General features: G+C 44.9%; 1 protein-coding gene across 1 annotated transcript in view; it reads left to right on the top strand.

Moving 5' to 3' along the window:
• The window catches only part of LOC126412750 (uncharacterized), a 347766-nt gene that overhangs the window by 25262 nt on the left and 307042 nt on the right, over positions 1-15462 (top strand). The window lies entirely within an intron of this gene.

Raw genomic sequence — 15462 nt, 5'->3', positions numbered from 1 at the left:
GATTGGTTCATCACTCCAAATCTCCACATCACTCTTTTTCGGTCATCTATGGTCCGCTGGCGTCGCTCTTTACACCAGCTCAAGTGTCCCTTAGCACTGACAACAGAAGCGTTTGGTTTATGAGGAGCCGCTCGACGACTCTACCCCAGTGTTTTAAGTCCCTAAGGACAAGTACTGTAGAAGCTGGACTGCTGGTAACGCTTTGGAAATTGTGAATAGTCCCTTCCGCTGATCATGCGATTTTTTGTAGCCACCATCCACGAATGTCGACGGTCCCTGTCCGTCACTGCATGAGATCTACATCGACTTGGTTTGGCTGTGGTTGTTGTTTCGCGTTTCCCCTTCGCAGTCACATCACCAATAGTCCACTTGCGCAGTGTTGGAAGTGATGATGTGTCTCCATCGAACGCTGTTAAATGGACTAGCAAGCCCCTTTGTGGAGTGCTGTTCTGTTAAGTGTTGAGTCGTTTTGCATATATCCATACATGCAGCATTACAAATCTGAATTTACGTGTTGTAGTTATCCATTCCTCACTTTTGAAGCATAACTAGACATAGAATTGTTACTCAGGCGGCATCCAGTGACTAAAACACTTTCGAAATCACTGAGCTCTCCAAACCGATTCATTATCCTTCTATTGCGTTTTATTGCTTTTCTACTGTCAGTACTCTCTGCCTCTTTTTACACTGGCGGGTCCGCCTCTAGTGACATCCAGTGGTCAGGTCGGCATTATATGCAGGTGTCCATATGCTTTTGATCATATGTAATATCGGCAGTGTGTCTAGTTTTGAAGAACGTTCCACGAGTTCAGTTAAACACTCGGGTGCCACAACAACTGAAAATTTGTGCCAGATCGGGATCCGAACCGCATGTGCTACTTGTAGCAGTTGCCTTAGCCTTCAGGCTACCTGAGCATGCCTCCGGGGCTGAGTCAAACTTTGTCTCTTATGTTTCCAAGGATGAATTCCGAACACTACCACAACTACCAGCTCTGTTCCCCCAGTGGTGCCACTTCACATAGCTCACAGAGGTTTCGGAAATTGTTGTCGTACATGTAAAGTGCTTACAGTCTTTGCGTGTATTGTTGTCAGTTTGATTATCAGACACGTAAACGTTCAATATTTTACAAAGTAGTTCTGAAATAGTTTATAGATATCGAACGCTTACTTTCTTTTACCGTTGCACCAGAGACACAGTTCACGCTGGTAAAGTCGCTGAAGTTTCTCAATTTAACTGTTATACATACTTCGATTACTATTCACGATCGCGTACATATTATCAATGCCGGCTACAGGAGATTCCAGATACTGGATCAAACACCCTTCCATAAAAAACTACCATACATTTTCTCATAGTATTTAATGCACAGAGCACCAGAACTTACAATACTAGCAGAAGCGTTGTGGTGCTCCAAACAATACATTTGATAGTAAATATGACCGAAGGGAAAAAGAGGTTAAGTCCATATGAACAGATTCATAGGATGGCAGTTTTAAAAAATTAGACGCAACGATTCATACACTAAACTTTTGTTCCTGAAACTTTTTTGCTCTTGTTAGTACAAAATCACGGGACTGCTTGTATTTATTTTAGTTATAAGTAAAAAACGCAGCGGAAACTGGTGAGACATGAACTTGCTCAAGGTGAATAGAAGCAATGCAAAATAGTTAGGAACACAATCTCATTTTCTTCTCTCCTGTGTTTCAAAATGAGACAAGTATCTAAAAGGAATACAAATATTTGCTTATTGTGAACCACTTGCCATGTGATGATGTTTCGTTTCTGGGGCGCTCAACTGCGCTGTCATCAGTGTCCGTGCAGAGTCCCAATTTTTACGCAGTCCAATTTACTTTTTGGTCAGCCCAATCTAGGCGCTGGCACGAATGATGATGATCATAATGACAACACAAGCAGCCACTCCCCAGAGAGAGAAAATCCCCAACCAGGCTGAGGATCGAACCCGGGACCCCGTCATGCAATGGCACCAACGCTACCCACTAGACTACGAGCTACGGACACCACCACATCCCATGTTTTAATATTTTGATAGTAGTAACTCGTTACCCAAGTGGTAATGAAAAGTCTTAGTCTTGACGGGAGCAAAAGCATGTAAAAATTGTGCTGCATTTCACCTTTCTGCTTCGTGAATGTCGTCGAAACACGTCAATTTGAAGCTGCGAGTCTTACGTTGCTCATGTGATTGTGTCCTCGCACTCTTCTTGGCATCTTTTAATATTCCAAGGGACTTTTTATTTGTATGAGTTGCTAATCTAGGAATGTCAGCACTTTCGTCAGTCAGAGATAAACTGTCTTCGTCTAGCACCTTACGAAAAAGAAGAGACAAAAGGAAAGTTTAATACCGACCACCAAATCTCACCAACGACAACACGGCACTAACCAAGAAATTCTTCAAAAATAATAACAGTCGAGTGGATACAAACGTGAAGACAAAAATAGCTACCGAGCGAGGTGGCGCAGTGATAAGAACACTGGCCTCGCATTCCGGAGGACGTCAGTTCAAACATGATTTCGGTTTTCCATGATTTCCCTAAATCACTTCAGGCAAATACCGGGAAGGTTCCTTTGACAGGGCACGGTAGACTTCCTTCCCCATCCTTCCCTAACACGACGGGACCGATGACCTCGCTGTCTGGTCCCCTCCCACCAATCAGCCAACTAACAAAAAATATTTTTCTTGAGGGTAGTTTTGGCCTGTCGTTGCAACTACAAAAATGCGTGATTTTTTTTTTCACCAGACGCGTTTCGCTTTGTTGAGGTAAGGCACCATCAGTGGTCTGTAATTAAGTTATTTACATTTTGATTTGCTTTTAGATCGAAAAACAGTTCGTTAAGAGTAATTTCATTTGTACTTAGGGTCATTTTCGCTTCATTTCTGCTTACATCGGGAAACGCCGTCTGATACACATCGTTTATGTTTTTCTGCGTTAGACACTGAAAATTTTGGTCTTATTTTCAGTTGTCCTGCAGCAGTATGCATTTCTCATGTGGGAAACAGTGCTGTGAAAAACATGAGAAATGCATTGTGCTGCAGAACAACTGAAAATAAGACCAAAATTTTCAGTGTCTAATGCAGAAAAACATCAACGATATGCTAGCTGACAGCATTTTCCGATGTAAGCGGAAATCAGTCGAAAATGACCGTAAGTACAAATTAACATATTTTTGAGGAACTATTTTTCGATCTAAGTGCAAATCAAAATGTAAATAACTTAATTACAGACCACTGAAGATGCCTTACCTCGATAAAGAGAAACGCGTCTGGTGAAAAAATTCGCGCGATTTTGCAGTTGCAACGACTGAATAAAAATACCCTCAAGAACTGTAAGGCAACTAAAGACATTATGGCCACACAAATGAAGAATTTAATGCCACCTTGTCATATACTTCTCTCTTTGAATAAGTGCAGGTTTGCCAACTGAAAATATAAAAACTCCAACCATTAGGGCAATACAGTGCGACATTTCACCTGCAATAGTTGGACTACTGACGACTTACCACTGTACATGTGTGATAGCCAGTCAATATTTTTGTGACTAGCCTCTATATGCCATAAAGCGTTTGTTCAAGCTGCAAAAATTTCACAAAAACGTGCACTTACCTCCTTCTCCCTCGAAGGTCTTAATTCCGATTTGGCACAGTGGAGGGTGGCTGGCGACCACTGATATTTACGACGATGAACCTCTCCGGCGACGATGGCTTCGCGCTACGCTGAATGCTCTGGTGCTAAGCCTGCCCACAGGCTGCTGACGGGGGCCACAGCCTCGCCCACAGAGCACAGAGCGCCCGCCGCCACAGCGCGTTTACAGGTGCAGCCGGGCAGCCGGTAAGGCACGGCTAGCGGCGGACGGGGGACCAATTAGGGCTAGGAGGTTGCCCTGGCCTCGCCCCGCCGGAGAATTTATTTGTTAATTGGGGGCCTATTAGGGCGATTAGCCGGCGTCTCATTACCCCGTGATGGGGGCGGTGCCGGCGGCTGGCGATGCGATGCACTCCGATTCTAATTTGTGCCTCGTTTGAGCGAAGGACAGGCCGGCCGGCAGATAAGCCAGGCGCGGGTCCAGCCGACTTTAAATATGAAACGCACCGCCCGCCACGAACGCCGCTGCCGGCACGCCTGCGACGAAAAAAAAAAACAACAAGGCGCGTTATAGGGCCATAAAACCTGATGGCGCCCATCGACATAATTCTATTAGAAATATGCTGCGCCATGGCAAATATATCGGGCAAATTGGGCTCCGCGCGACACGTCTCGTACCGCCGTGGGAATTGCGCGACGGCTAATTGCGCAACTCTATCGGAATGTTCTTGTTAAGCGTTACCAGCAGTTATGGAGCGTCTTTAATGGGAGCAGAGACGCTGGTTTGTCTGCAGAAAACTTCACAAAAACAACAGCGCAATCAGCTTAGAGAATGAAACTTCCTGGCGACTAAAAGTTTGTGCCCGACCGGGACTATAACACTGGATCTTTACCTTTCACAGGCTACCGCTCGAGACATTTTTTCCCTAAAACAGAAATTTTTTTTCTGTTTATGTCACAAAGTCTCTGCACAAGCAACAGAAGACTAAAACTGCGCTCCTACGGGGTGGCGCACGAAATGTGTTACTATATTGTTATTGAATATAAACTTTATTGTCAATACAATCTGAAAGGAACATATACTACAATGAAGAGCAGTCAATGGAGATTTGTTCTAACTCAGCACGTGCTCAATATGTCGACCATTTCGTTTCCTAACTTCCTTCAAACGAACACTGAAGTTAGTGATTACCCTACGGCACATGTCTTCCGTAATTTCACTGCAAGCTTGAAGAATAAGTCTTCTGAACTCCATTAAATCACGTGGACGTTCCGGGAAAAATTTTTCCTTTAGGTACCCCCAAAGGAAAAAGTTACATGGACTGAGGTCTGGACTATTGGGGGACCAATTTTGTCCGTCGTCGAAACGACCTGGAAACCTGAGTGAAATGATCCGCATGTCGGAATTCTCGTTTAAAAACTCCAACACAGTGTTTGCAGTATGTGGTGTTGCTCCATCGTGCACGAACCACTGCGTGTTGAAGGGAAAGGCAGTAGCAAGAAGCTGTGGCATGAAGCTATTGCGAAGCATGCTCAAATAACGCTCGCTGTTCACAGTTTCTTCAAAAAAAAAAGGGTCCAATAAGTCCGTGACTGGAAATTGCTGCCCACGCTGTAATCCTCGGAGGATAATGTTGTCGTTCATGAAGCACTTGTGGGTTTTCAGTGGCCCAAAAGCGTACATTTTTTTTTGTTAACCACGCCGTCTAAATGAAAATGCGCCTCGTCTGAAAACCAAACGTTGTTGAGAGTTTCTTCCCTATCCTCTGCCCACTGAGCGAACAGTAGTCTCTGCTGCTTGTGTTCTTCAGTGAGCTTCTGTGCACAGGTCATCTTGTATGGGTACATATGGAGGTCACTTTTAAGAATGCGTTGAACGGAGCGTCTGGATATTCCCAGTTGCACTGCTGCCTTTCTACACGATTTCCCGGGACTTCTCTGTACAGCAACTCATAACGCTTCAATATTCTCCGGCTAACAAACAGGCTTAGGCTGAGGTCGCTTCGCTTCCAATACTGTTCCTTCCTGCACAAATTTATTTTACAACCTGTGGATGGTCTACTTGCAAGGGACCCATCGTGTGTTAAACTGTTGTCGGAAACGCCTCTGAGTCACAACAAGGCTTTTAGTTTCATGAAATAGTAGCACAATTGCCGATCCTTGCTGTGTTGTCAGTCTTCCACTGTCAGCCATTGCTGCCTACTAGTCTCCTAGCGGCAGTATCGTGAATTACACGTCATTTCGTAACTCATTTGTTTTTACAAGCTCTGCTGGTACTGCTGTAGAGATTTCAGCGCGATATCTAATGTGCGTCGTAAATTGTGAAAGAAACAATTGGTAACACATTTCGTGCGCCACCCGTTACTAAAACAAGAACACGTGCAAAATCTGATAACATTTGAAATCAGCCGAGACAAATTTTGCACCTGTGTGACACAGACTGCTGTCATAGTATCGTGTGACAGTTGTATATCCAACGCATGCAGTTCAGCTTTCAATTTTATTGTTGCACATACAGCTGAACCAGCCAAATAACTAATTAGTTGCCAGCTGATTGTCAGTTCCATAAATCGAAGGTGGATGTAAGGTAAATGCCAACGTTTACCTATGCAGTGCATCACAGACTGAGTTATCAAAACACGACTAACGACCTACCCACACATCTGAAGTACCGCCAGTATGTCTTCTCTCACTTTCCAGTCGGTAGAACACTTGACCGCGAAACACAAATGTTCCAGGTTCTGATGCGACAGCAAGATTCAAATCAGCATATTCTCTACTGCAGAATGAAATTTAACTCTGAGGACTTACACAGTACTACGATTACGACTTTCAAATTATGAAACTCCATGACAGGACAAAATATATCTTCGATATTAAGTCAAATCCGAACTGTTAACAACAGAGCCTCCTGCATACTAATCGTCACTCGATTCAAAGATTTGCTTTGTAATTATCCACCTTAGTTCCCAGAGTAAATTTTTCGCTCTTCAGTGCAAAAACATATTGTGCGCTGGTAGAAAACATCCAGGCAGTTTAACAGTGTATTGGATCGGAATACGGAACTGAAATCACGCCATTTGCTGACAGTGTTCGATTGAGCTAATCAGCCAGGGCTCGCCTCCACGTGTCCGGAACACAGTCGTCATATACAAGGAAATTTGAAAACAGAGCACACACCGCTGCGAACTGAAAGTTTCATTCTGGGAACAATCACCTGGTCTGTGGCTAAGCCATACCATATCTCCGCAGTCTCCCGGGAGTGCTACTCCTGCAGGATATGCAAAGCAACTCCTCTGAAGTTTGCCTGCCGGAGTGGCCGAGCGGTTAAAGGCGCTACAGTCTGGAACCGCACCACCGCTACGGTCGCAGGTTCGAATCCTGCCTCGGGCATGGATGTGTGTGATGTCCTTAGGTTAGTTAGGTTTAAGTAGTTCTAAGTTCTAGGGGACTTATGACCACAGCAGTTGAGTCCCATAGTGCTCAGAGCCATTTGAACCATTTTTTTCTCTGAAGTTTGGAAGATAAGACAGAGGTGCTGATGCAAGAAAGGCTTTGAGGATTGGTCGTAATTGTGCCTGGATATCGCAACCTGAAAGAGCTTTGATGCGAAAGGCAAAGTTTCGAGTTCGGTTCTCGATCCACAATTTTAAACTGGCAGCAAGCTTCAGCTGTCTCAGTCAGTTAAGTAAGGGCTTATTTCAGTTTAGGCTTTGACCTCTATAGCGTAGGATTTGAGTAGAGTGGGGTTCGAACTGGGAGTTGTGAACGTGTGAGCTCAGTATTACAGGGAATATTACTCTTAACAGTAGAGGAATGATAAAAATTCAGGACTTATTTTACAGCCCAACACAGTTTGTGAAGACAGGGCTCAACAAAAGAATTAAATATGAAACATAATGAGATCTAAATTCAAATACACCTCGTCTCATCAGATAGAATCGGGCCAATAATACAGTAGTTTACAGTAACAGCTCACAATGTCTGGCTAATGATCACAGGCAGAAAAATGAAAATAAAATTAACGTCTGCAGTTAATTGGAGGACCACAAGCTAGGACACAAGTCTCTGATTTAATAAAGGCTACTTACATTAGCACTCAACTAAATGTAGTACACCGAGCGAGGTGTCCCAGTTGTTAGCACACTGGACTCTCATTCGAATGGACGACGGTTCAAATCCGCCTCCGGCCATCGTGATTTAGATTTTCCATGATTTTCCTAAATCGTTTCAGGCAAATTCCTGGTTGATTCCTTTGAAAGAGCACGGCTGACTTCTTTTCCCATCCTTTCGTAATCCGATTGGACCGATGACCTCGCTGCCTCGCTGCTTGGTCGCCTCCCCCAAATCAAACAGTACAACCACTCTCATCACCGACCAGTCACTAAAGCAAACATACTGTCAACCATATAAAGGACTATCTACGCAAATTTCTCAGTAAAATAGTCTGCACAGTATGACAAACAAAACAGATAACTCCCAGGGAATAAGGTAACAGGATAGTTTTCGGTAGATTGGCGCAGACTAAGTCAGCCACGGTGACGATACAATAATAATGAGATCACCTTCTGCACAATGGCACTTACAAAATCAAACGCACCTTTGGCGTATCATAAAATTAATTTTGCTCTCGCTCTCACATACAAGTCACACACACAGAGTGCCACCAGAGAACAACTGTAGCACACTAAATGTATTCGCAATTTCGAACAAGGACAATCACCAGTTGTAGAATGGAGTGGAGACAATGAAAAGTTGTGCCGGACCGGGACTCGAACCAGGATTTCCCACTTATCGCGAGCCGTCGCCTCACCATTTGGCTATCCGTGCACGTTTCAAGGCCAGGCCCAAACTTCCATATGTCATCAATCATGCGTCTACGACCTGGTCTAGTACATCCATTATGCATATTCGCGTACATGTGAGACGTTGTACTTGAAAGTCGCCTGCATGCATGCATGTCCAAAGGAACTTTACATCGTGATCAGAATAACACAGGCACTGCAATATCATACAACAGCAACAGGTCGCACTGTACCCACGAACCTTCTGCGTGTAGGCCAATACTACTGTTCACTGCACTCAATGCATAGAACCTTAATGTTGACTATACGCTGCATCGCGTCACTCGACTTATCAAGACATGGTCGTAGTTTCAGCTAGCGGGAAGCTGAATGATCCATCAGAAGAATTTTCCTGTATCTTTGTTTTCGTGATGCGTTGTTTGATCTATTAGGTTTATGACATGAAGCTGCAGAAACTGAATTTCTTCAACCGAATAAGACCTCAAACCTACACTCACGACCGTCCTTTCAAACCTGATGACCGAAGAAGCAATGTCCCTGCGTTCATCGACACAGAATGGCCAGAGATGTTATTATGTGGCAAAGAAGTTGGTACGATATGAATCTGTGGTTGGCAGCTCGATACATGCTTGGATATCCATGCACCAATTGGAGCTACCCTGTAGCTAGAGGTCCTTACTACTCGGAAGAAAGCGCCGGATTCCGTGTTCAAAGGCCGATTCCATGTTCAGAGTTTGTGTCTGAATCGACGGACGGAGTGATGTAGCTTTTGTCAGTGCTCTCACTCGGAAGATGGCTGAAAGGTACACTGTCGAAACATGAGTTAAAGAAATGGGCGCAAGATATCTAGAGGAACAATTTCGCTACATTCCTAACATGAGGTAGCTGTTTATCACCATTGAGGCATTCGTTCCTTTCTTCAGAGGGTAGCAGCGCACAGAGTTAGCGCTGGGAGTAGTGTGGCGGTCTAAGTTTGAGTTAGGACATCAGCAACTGTCCGAGAGGATGACGAAAAACAAGTTCCCCATTTGTTGCTGTGCAAAGTGCGATGGTATTCATGGATTCTTTCGAAATACTTTTCTTGCGTTAGTTGTATTAGTTAAATTTCTGTTTTCCGTAGAATGTTTGTAATGGAAAAGGAACACACTAAGGCCTGACTCATCTGTGGGTTCCCACTCATCGAAAAAGGTACGCTGCGGAAGAGTTAGTACAACTTTGGAAACAGCCTGTAGGCTTGTGACCTAGCTAGAAGAGTTTAGCGTCACCTCCTCGCGTTTCAGTTTACAGACTGACTATAGACAGTCATTTTTCCCTCGCCGAATACAAATGGTTCAAATGGCTCTGAGCACTATGGGACTTAACATCTGATGTCATCAGTCCCCTAGAACTAAGAACTACTTAAACCTAACTAACCTAAGGACATCACACACATCCACGCCCGAGGCAGGATTCGAACCTGCGACGGTAGCGGTCGCGCGGTTCCAGACTGAAGCGCCTAGAACCGCTCGGCCACACCGGCCGTCCCCAGTATGCATTACCAGCACATTCTCCGTCCTTTGCGACATCAGACGGAAGGAAGGAAGATTGAGTTTAACATCCCGTCGACATCGAGGCCGTTAGAGGCAGAACAGGAGCTCGGATTGTGTCAAGGATAGGGGAAAAAATCGGCCGTGCGCCTTCAAAGGAAGGCATTTACCTAGAGCGATTTAGGTAAATCACGGAAAACGTTAATCCGGATGGCCGCCACGGGTGTCGAGCATCGTCCTCCCTAATGCGAGTCCAGTGAGCCAACATCAGACGGAAATAGTGTGGACATCCGGTTCATCTTTCGTTGTCTTTATATAAGACCACAACAACAACAACAACATATACGACTTGATGTCACAGAAAATTTTTCACAACTCATTATTGTCCACTGCGGTGGAAAGAAAAGCTAGAGTAGTTTTATGCTTACCGCAGTGTGCTGACGACAACTACGACGTGCCGATTCAAGTCAAAACATCCCCCACCCTCTACTTGACCTGTAGCAGACGCTGAAAGAATTTATGTACAGAAAATGACGCTGCATTACCACGATGTAAATACGGCGGTAATTGAATGTATTTACACTTATTTGACAGAGCACCGTAGATCAAAGTCTAAGATAGCTGCTATACACTCTTCTCCATAATCGAGATTCCTCCAGGAACATCATGTTAAGGGGAAATTAATTATTCTAGTAACTCAATTTTGAAGCGGCCTTCCGCCAGCGCACGGTAGTTACGCGACGCCTAGCTCACGCTGCCTCGGTGCCCGCCGTCAGATGACTCACTCGAGGGGGGACACACGCTCGTTACCAAAAATTACAAGTTTTATAGTTTCGTCGTCGTTTTAAATTCATTCTTAAATAATGGAAGGGGCCTGCGGACGGTCGGTCGGAGGTAACAGCCCAAATCTCCGTCCCTCGTGCCCTAGGAGCGTCCAGCGAGACCCGTGATTTAGCGCGATATCCTTTAGGTAAATCTATATCTCACTCACGGTCACCCTCTACATCATGCCGGCCGGCCGTAATTAATATAAAATGGTACGGCTTACGTAATCTAAGCAAATGGTCTGCTTAAAAAATTGCGTTATGATGGGGTCTCCTAATTTAGTTTCGGCCGCGGAGGCGCGCGACGTCTTCGGAAATTACTGGTCGGCCATCTGGCCCGGCGGGACGGGTCCCCAATATACGGTCGGTCCGTAATTGCAACCATTAGGCGGCGTGGCACTTAGGTGCGTAGCTCAGGGCCGCATACTTGAGCAGGGACTGCGGCCCGTCCGTCGGGCCCGGCGTCCCAGACTGCCGGGCAGGCAGTCGTTGCTACCGCGTAACACACCTAATCACGCCGCCATAAACAGTGAACAAGTTACAGGGCCGTTAAAAGACGCACCAGTTAGCACTGTTGCTGCTTCAGGCGCCGTATGTTCTACCCATCTAAACTGGCCCTACTAAGAGACAGTCATTTGTTGTTATGCTCTTCACTCCTAAGACTGGTTTGAATCAGTTCTCCGAGCTAGTGCGCCCTGAGCAATACGCTTCATCTCTTCATAGCTACTGCTGCTTACGCCGGCCGCTGTGGCCGAGTGGTTCTAGGCGCTTAAGTCTGGAACTGCGCAACTGCTCCGTTCGCAAGTTCGAATCCTGCTTCGGACATGGATGTGTGTGATGTCCTTAGGTTAGTTAGGTTTAAGTAGTTCTGAGTTCTAGGGGACTGATGACCTCAGATGTTAAGTCCCATAGTGCTCAGAGCCATTTGAGCCACTGCTGCTTACATCAATTTGAACATGCTTACTGTATTCAAGTCTACGCCTTCATCTACAATTTTTAACCTCACCCCCCCATTCCCCCCCATCAGACACACTCTTCTTCGCTTCCAATACCAGCTTTCAGATTCTACCATGACGAATATTATCAGCTGATTCCTCCTTCTAATAAAGAGTTGTGCCCTAGAGTTTTTTTTCCCCATTTCAGTGTCTCATCATTAACCGAGCGAGGTGGCGCAGTGGCTAGCACACTGGACTCGCATTCGGGAGGACGACGGTTCAATCCCGCGTCCGGCTATCCTGATTTAGGTTTTCCGTGATTTCCCTAAATTGCCAGGCCAATGCGGGGATGGTTCCTTTGAAAGGGCACGGCCGACTTCCTTCCCCGTCCTTCCCTAATCCGATGAGACCGATGACCTCACTGTCTGGTCTCCTTCCCCAAAAACAACCAACCAACCTCATCATTAATTTATTCGATCTGCCCATCTCGTCTCCAGCATATTTCTGTAGCACCTTATTTCGAAAGTTCCAGCTCTCTCCTTTATGGAAGCCTGACATGATGTCAAGTGCAAATATATTCGCGACACTTTCTTATTAGCCTAATAATTTTTATAGTCGCATTCGACCAAATAGAAAATTACCTCTTTAGTGCAGATTTAGAACGTCGTCATCCCTTTCAAAACAAATAAAAGGCATGGTAAGTTTGATCCTGCATTACTAATCAGCGACACAGACGCAAGGACTGGAGAAAAATATGGAACTCCGCGAGAAATGTATGCTTGAAAACTGAGCTGTTGTTTTTGACCACGAACGGCACCTGTGAAATGTTCTCAATACTTTACGTGGACATAACAGTGTTCTTTGTAGTTCTGAGAGCTCTGTGTCGGAGCTGGATGCATTCCAAGGCGGACGTATTGTTGCTGTTCGTATGGTGTGCGCATCCGCTGGCAAGTTACCCTCAGTCTTTAATGTTTCAAGAGCGACCGTATCGAAAATTTATACCGCCTACAGAGTACGCAAAGAAAACATCAACCGCTAAGTCACAACGCCGACAAAGGTATATGTTGACTGGTCATGACGAAGAGGGAGTAAGAGGACGCCGGCGGCAAAAGTGACGGCAGAACTGAATGTCACACTCGCGAACCCTGTTAGCATCGAAACAACGCGAGGGTAGTTCCTTAAGGTGGAGATTTACGGTAGAGTTGGAATTCCAAAACCAATCAACAGTAAGCCATAAAATCAGAACTATGGAGCAATGGAAAAATGTCATCTGGTCGGATGGGCCTCGTTTGACACGGTTTTCCATATCTGACTGAGTCTACGTCCCAAGAGTGAACCATGGTGGGGATTCGGTGATTATTTTGGCAGCCATATGGTGGTATTCCACGGGTACCACGCATACTCTGCTAGGTCGCATTATTGCGAAGGATTATGTGAGCATTTTGTCAGATGAGATCCACCTCGTGATCCAATGCTTTTTCCTCAACGGTGACGCTGCGTACCAAGAGGACAGGCTCATCTCGCATCGTGCAGGACTGGTTCTGAGCACGGGAATGAATTGTCACTGCTCTCCTGGCCACCACATTCACTATTATATACTATTATTGAGCCTTTGTAGTCTATTTTCGAGAGAAGTGTGCCTGGTCGTCATACAGCTTCACCATCGTTTCCTAAAGTTACCACTGTTTTGCAGGTAGAATAGTATAAGGTTCCCTTGAAAACCAAACAAAGTCTATACTTACCCGTTTTGAGACCACTGGAAGCTGTGTTGAACTAAAACGGTTTTTATTTAGCGTATTAGGCATGGCAATTTCTTGTTTTTTTCTATGCAATACCAATTGTGGTTGCAGAGCAACCTATCAGTTCTGTGCGCTGTGGGCTGATTGCGCGAGCAACTAATGTACAAACATTGCAAAGTGAGAAATTATGAACGTGTGTGGGCAAGCACATGAGGCAGGACATAGAAGTAATGCATACAACCCCAACGAGTCTTTGCTTAATATAACTGATGATGATGATGATGATGATGATGCATGGTGCGACAGCTGGCAGCTTTCCCTAAACGTAGATAAATGTAATATAATGCGCATACATAGGGGCAGAAATCCATTCCAGTACGATTATGCCATAGGTCGTAAATCATTGGAAGCGGTAACGACCGTAAAATACTTAGGAGTTACTATCCGGAGCGATCTGAAGTGGAATGATCACATAAAACAAATAGTGGGAAAAGCAGGCGCCAGGTTGAGATTCATAGGAAGAATTCTAAGAAAATGTGACTCATCGACGAAAGAAGTAGCTTACAAAACGCTTGTTCGTCCGATTCTTGAGTATTGCTCATCAGTATGGGACCCTTACCAGGTTGGATTAATAGAAGAGATAGACATGATCCAGCGAAAAGCAGCGCGATTCGTCATGGGGACATTTAGTCAGCGCGAGAGCGTTACGGAGATGCTGAACAAGCTCCAGTGGCGGACACTTCAAGAAAGGCGTTACGCAATACGGAGAGGTTTATTATCGAAATTACGAGAGAGCACAATCCGGGAAGAGATGGGCAACATATTACTACCGCCCACATATATCTCGCGTAATGATCACAACGAAAAGATCCGAGAAATTAGAGCAAATACGGAGACTTACAAGCAGTCGTTCTTCCCACGCACAATTCGTGAATGGAACAGGGAAGGGGGGATCAGATAGTGGTACAATAAGTACCCTCCGCCACACACCGAAAGGTGGCTCGCGGAGTATAGATGTAGATGTAGATGTAGATGATGATGATGTTTTGTTTGGGGGGGGCGCTCAGTTGCTCGGCCATCAGCGCCCGTACAAAGTCCCAATTTTTTCACAGTCCAATTGTTTTCACAGTCCAATCTAGCCACTGTTAGGAATGATGAAGATGATGATGAAATGCTGAGAACAACACAAACACCCAATCCCCGAGCAGAGAAAATCCCCAGTCCGGCCGGGAATCGAACCCGGGACCCTGTGATCGAGAGATAGCAATGCTAGCCACTAGACCACGAGCTGCGGACATACTGGAACTTGGAATTTTCGTGCATCACTTGTGGGAGTTAGAAAAAATGCAGAATGAACATAACGACTTTCAGTTACATAGCTTTCTTGAACTTTACAATGAAATGTTATGGACACAAACCGCCCCTTACAGGTTCAAACGGTTACTTCGATACGTCCTGAATTGCGCGCTGTACGTGTTCCCCTGCCACGGGAAACAAAACCCTATAGTAGAATACTTGCGAAAAAAGGACACTAATGTGCAACAGTGAAGAAAATGTAATTGCGTGGTATTCCGTGGGCAGAGTCAGCTGACATAAAAGTTTTCAGGTTATGGACGTCAAATTTATAAGGAACTATTAATGGTGAAATCAGTTTTTCGGCTACGGTTGCAATATACTTCTTCTAGGTCTACTCACTGTAACTGTGACTGAAACGTTGGTTTCACAAGTAATAATTTTTTGCAATATGAATAGAATGTGTTCGAGGTATGAACTCAGCATTCTCTTCCATTACAATTATAGTTTTATACACTGCTCATAATTTTATCTTATCTGTGTAACTGTTTTGTTCTATCACACTGACCTTCTCTTCTTGATGTACGACATGCTTGCACACACTCCTTTATAACTCCTGATTTTGTGAACATTAATTACATATGGAAGCTGGCCAATGCACACAGAACAGACCGGTTGCTCTGTAGCTACAATTCCTGTTATATACTATATTTATGTGTTTCACGTTAGTTATGTGAGATG

The sequence above is a fragment of the Schistocerca serialis genome, chromosome 7, assembly GCF_023864345.2.
Source record: "Schistocerca serialis cubense isolate TAMUIC-IGC-003099 chromosome 7, iqSchSeri2.2, whole genome shotgun sequence".
In the NCBI taxonomy this organism is placed as follows: domain Eukaryota; kingdom Metazoa; phylum Arthropoda; class Insecta; order Orthoptera; family Acrididae; genus Schistocerca; species Schistocerca serialis.
This window is presented reverse-complemented; position numbering and strand designations above follow the sequence as displayed.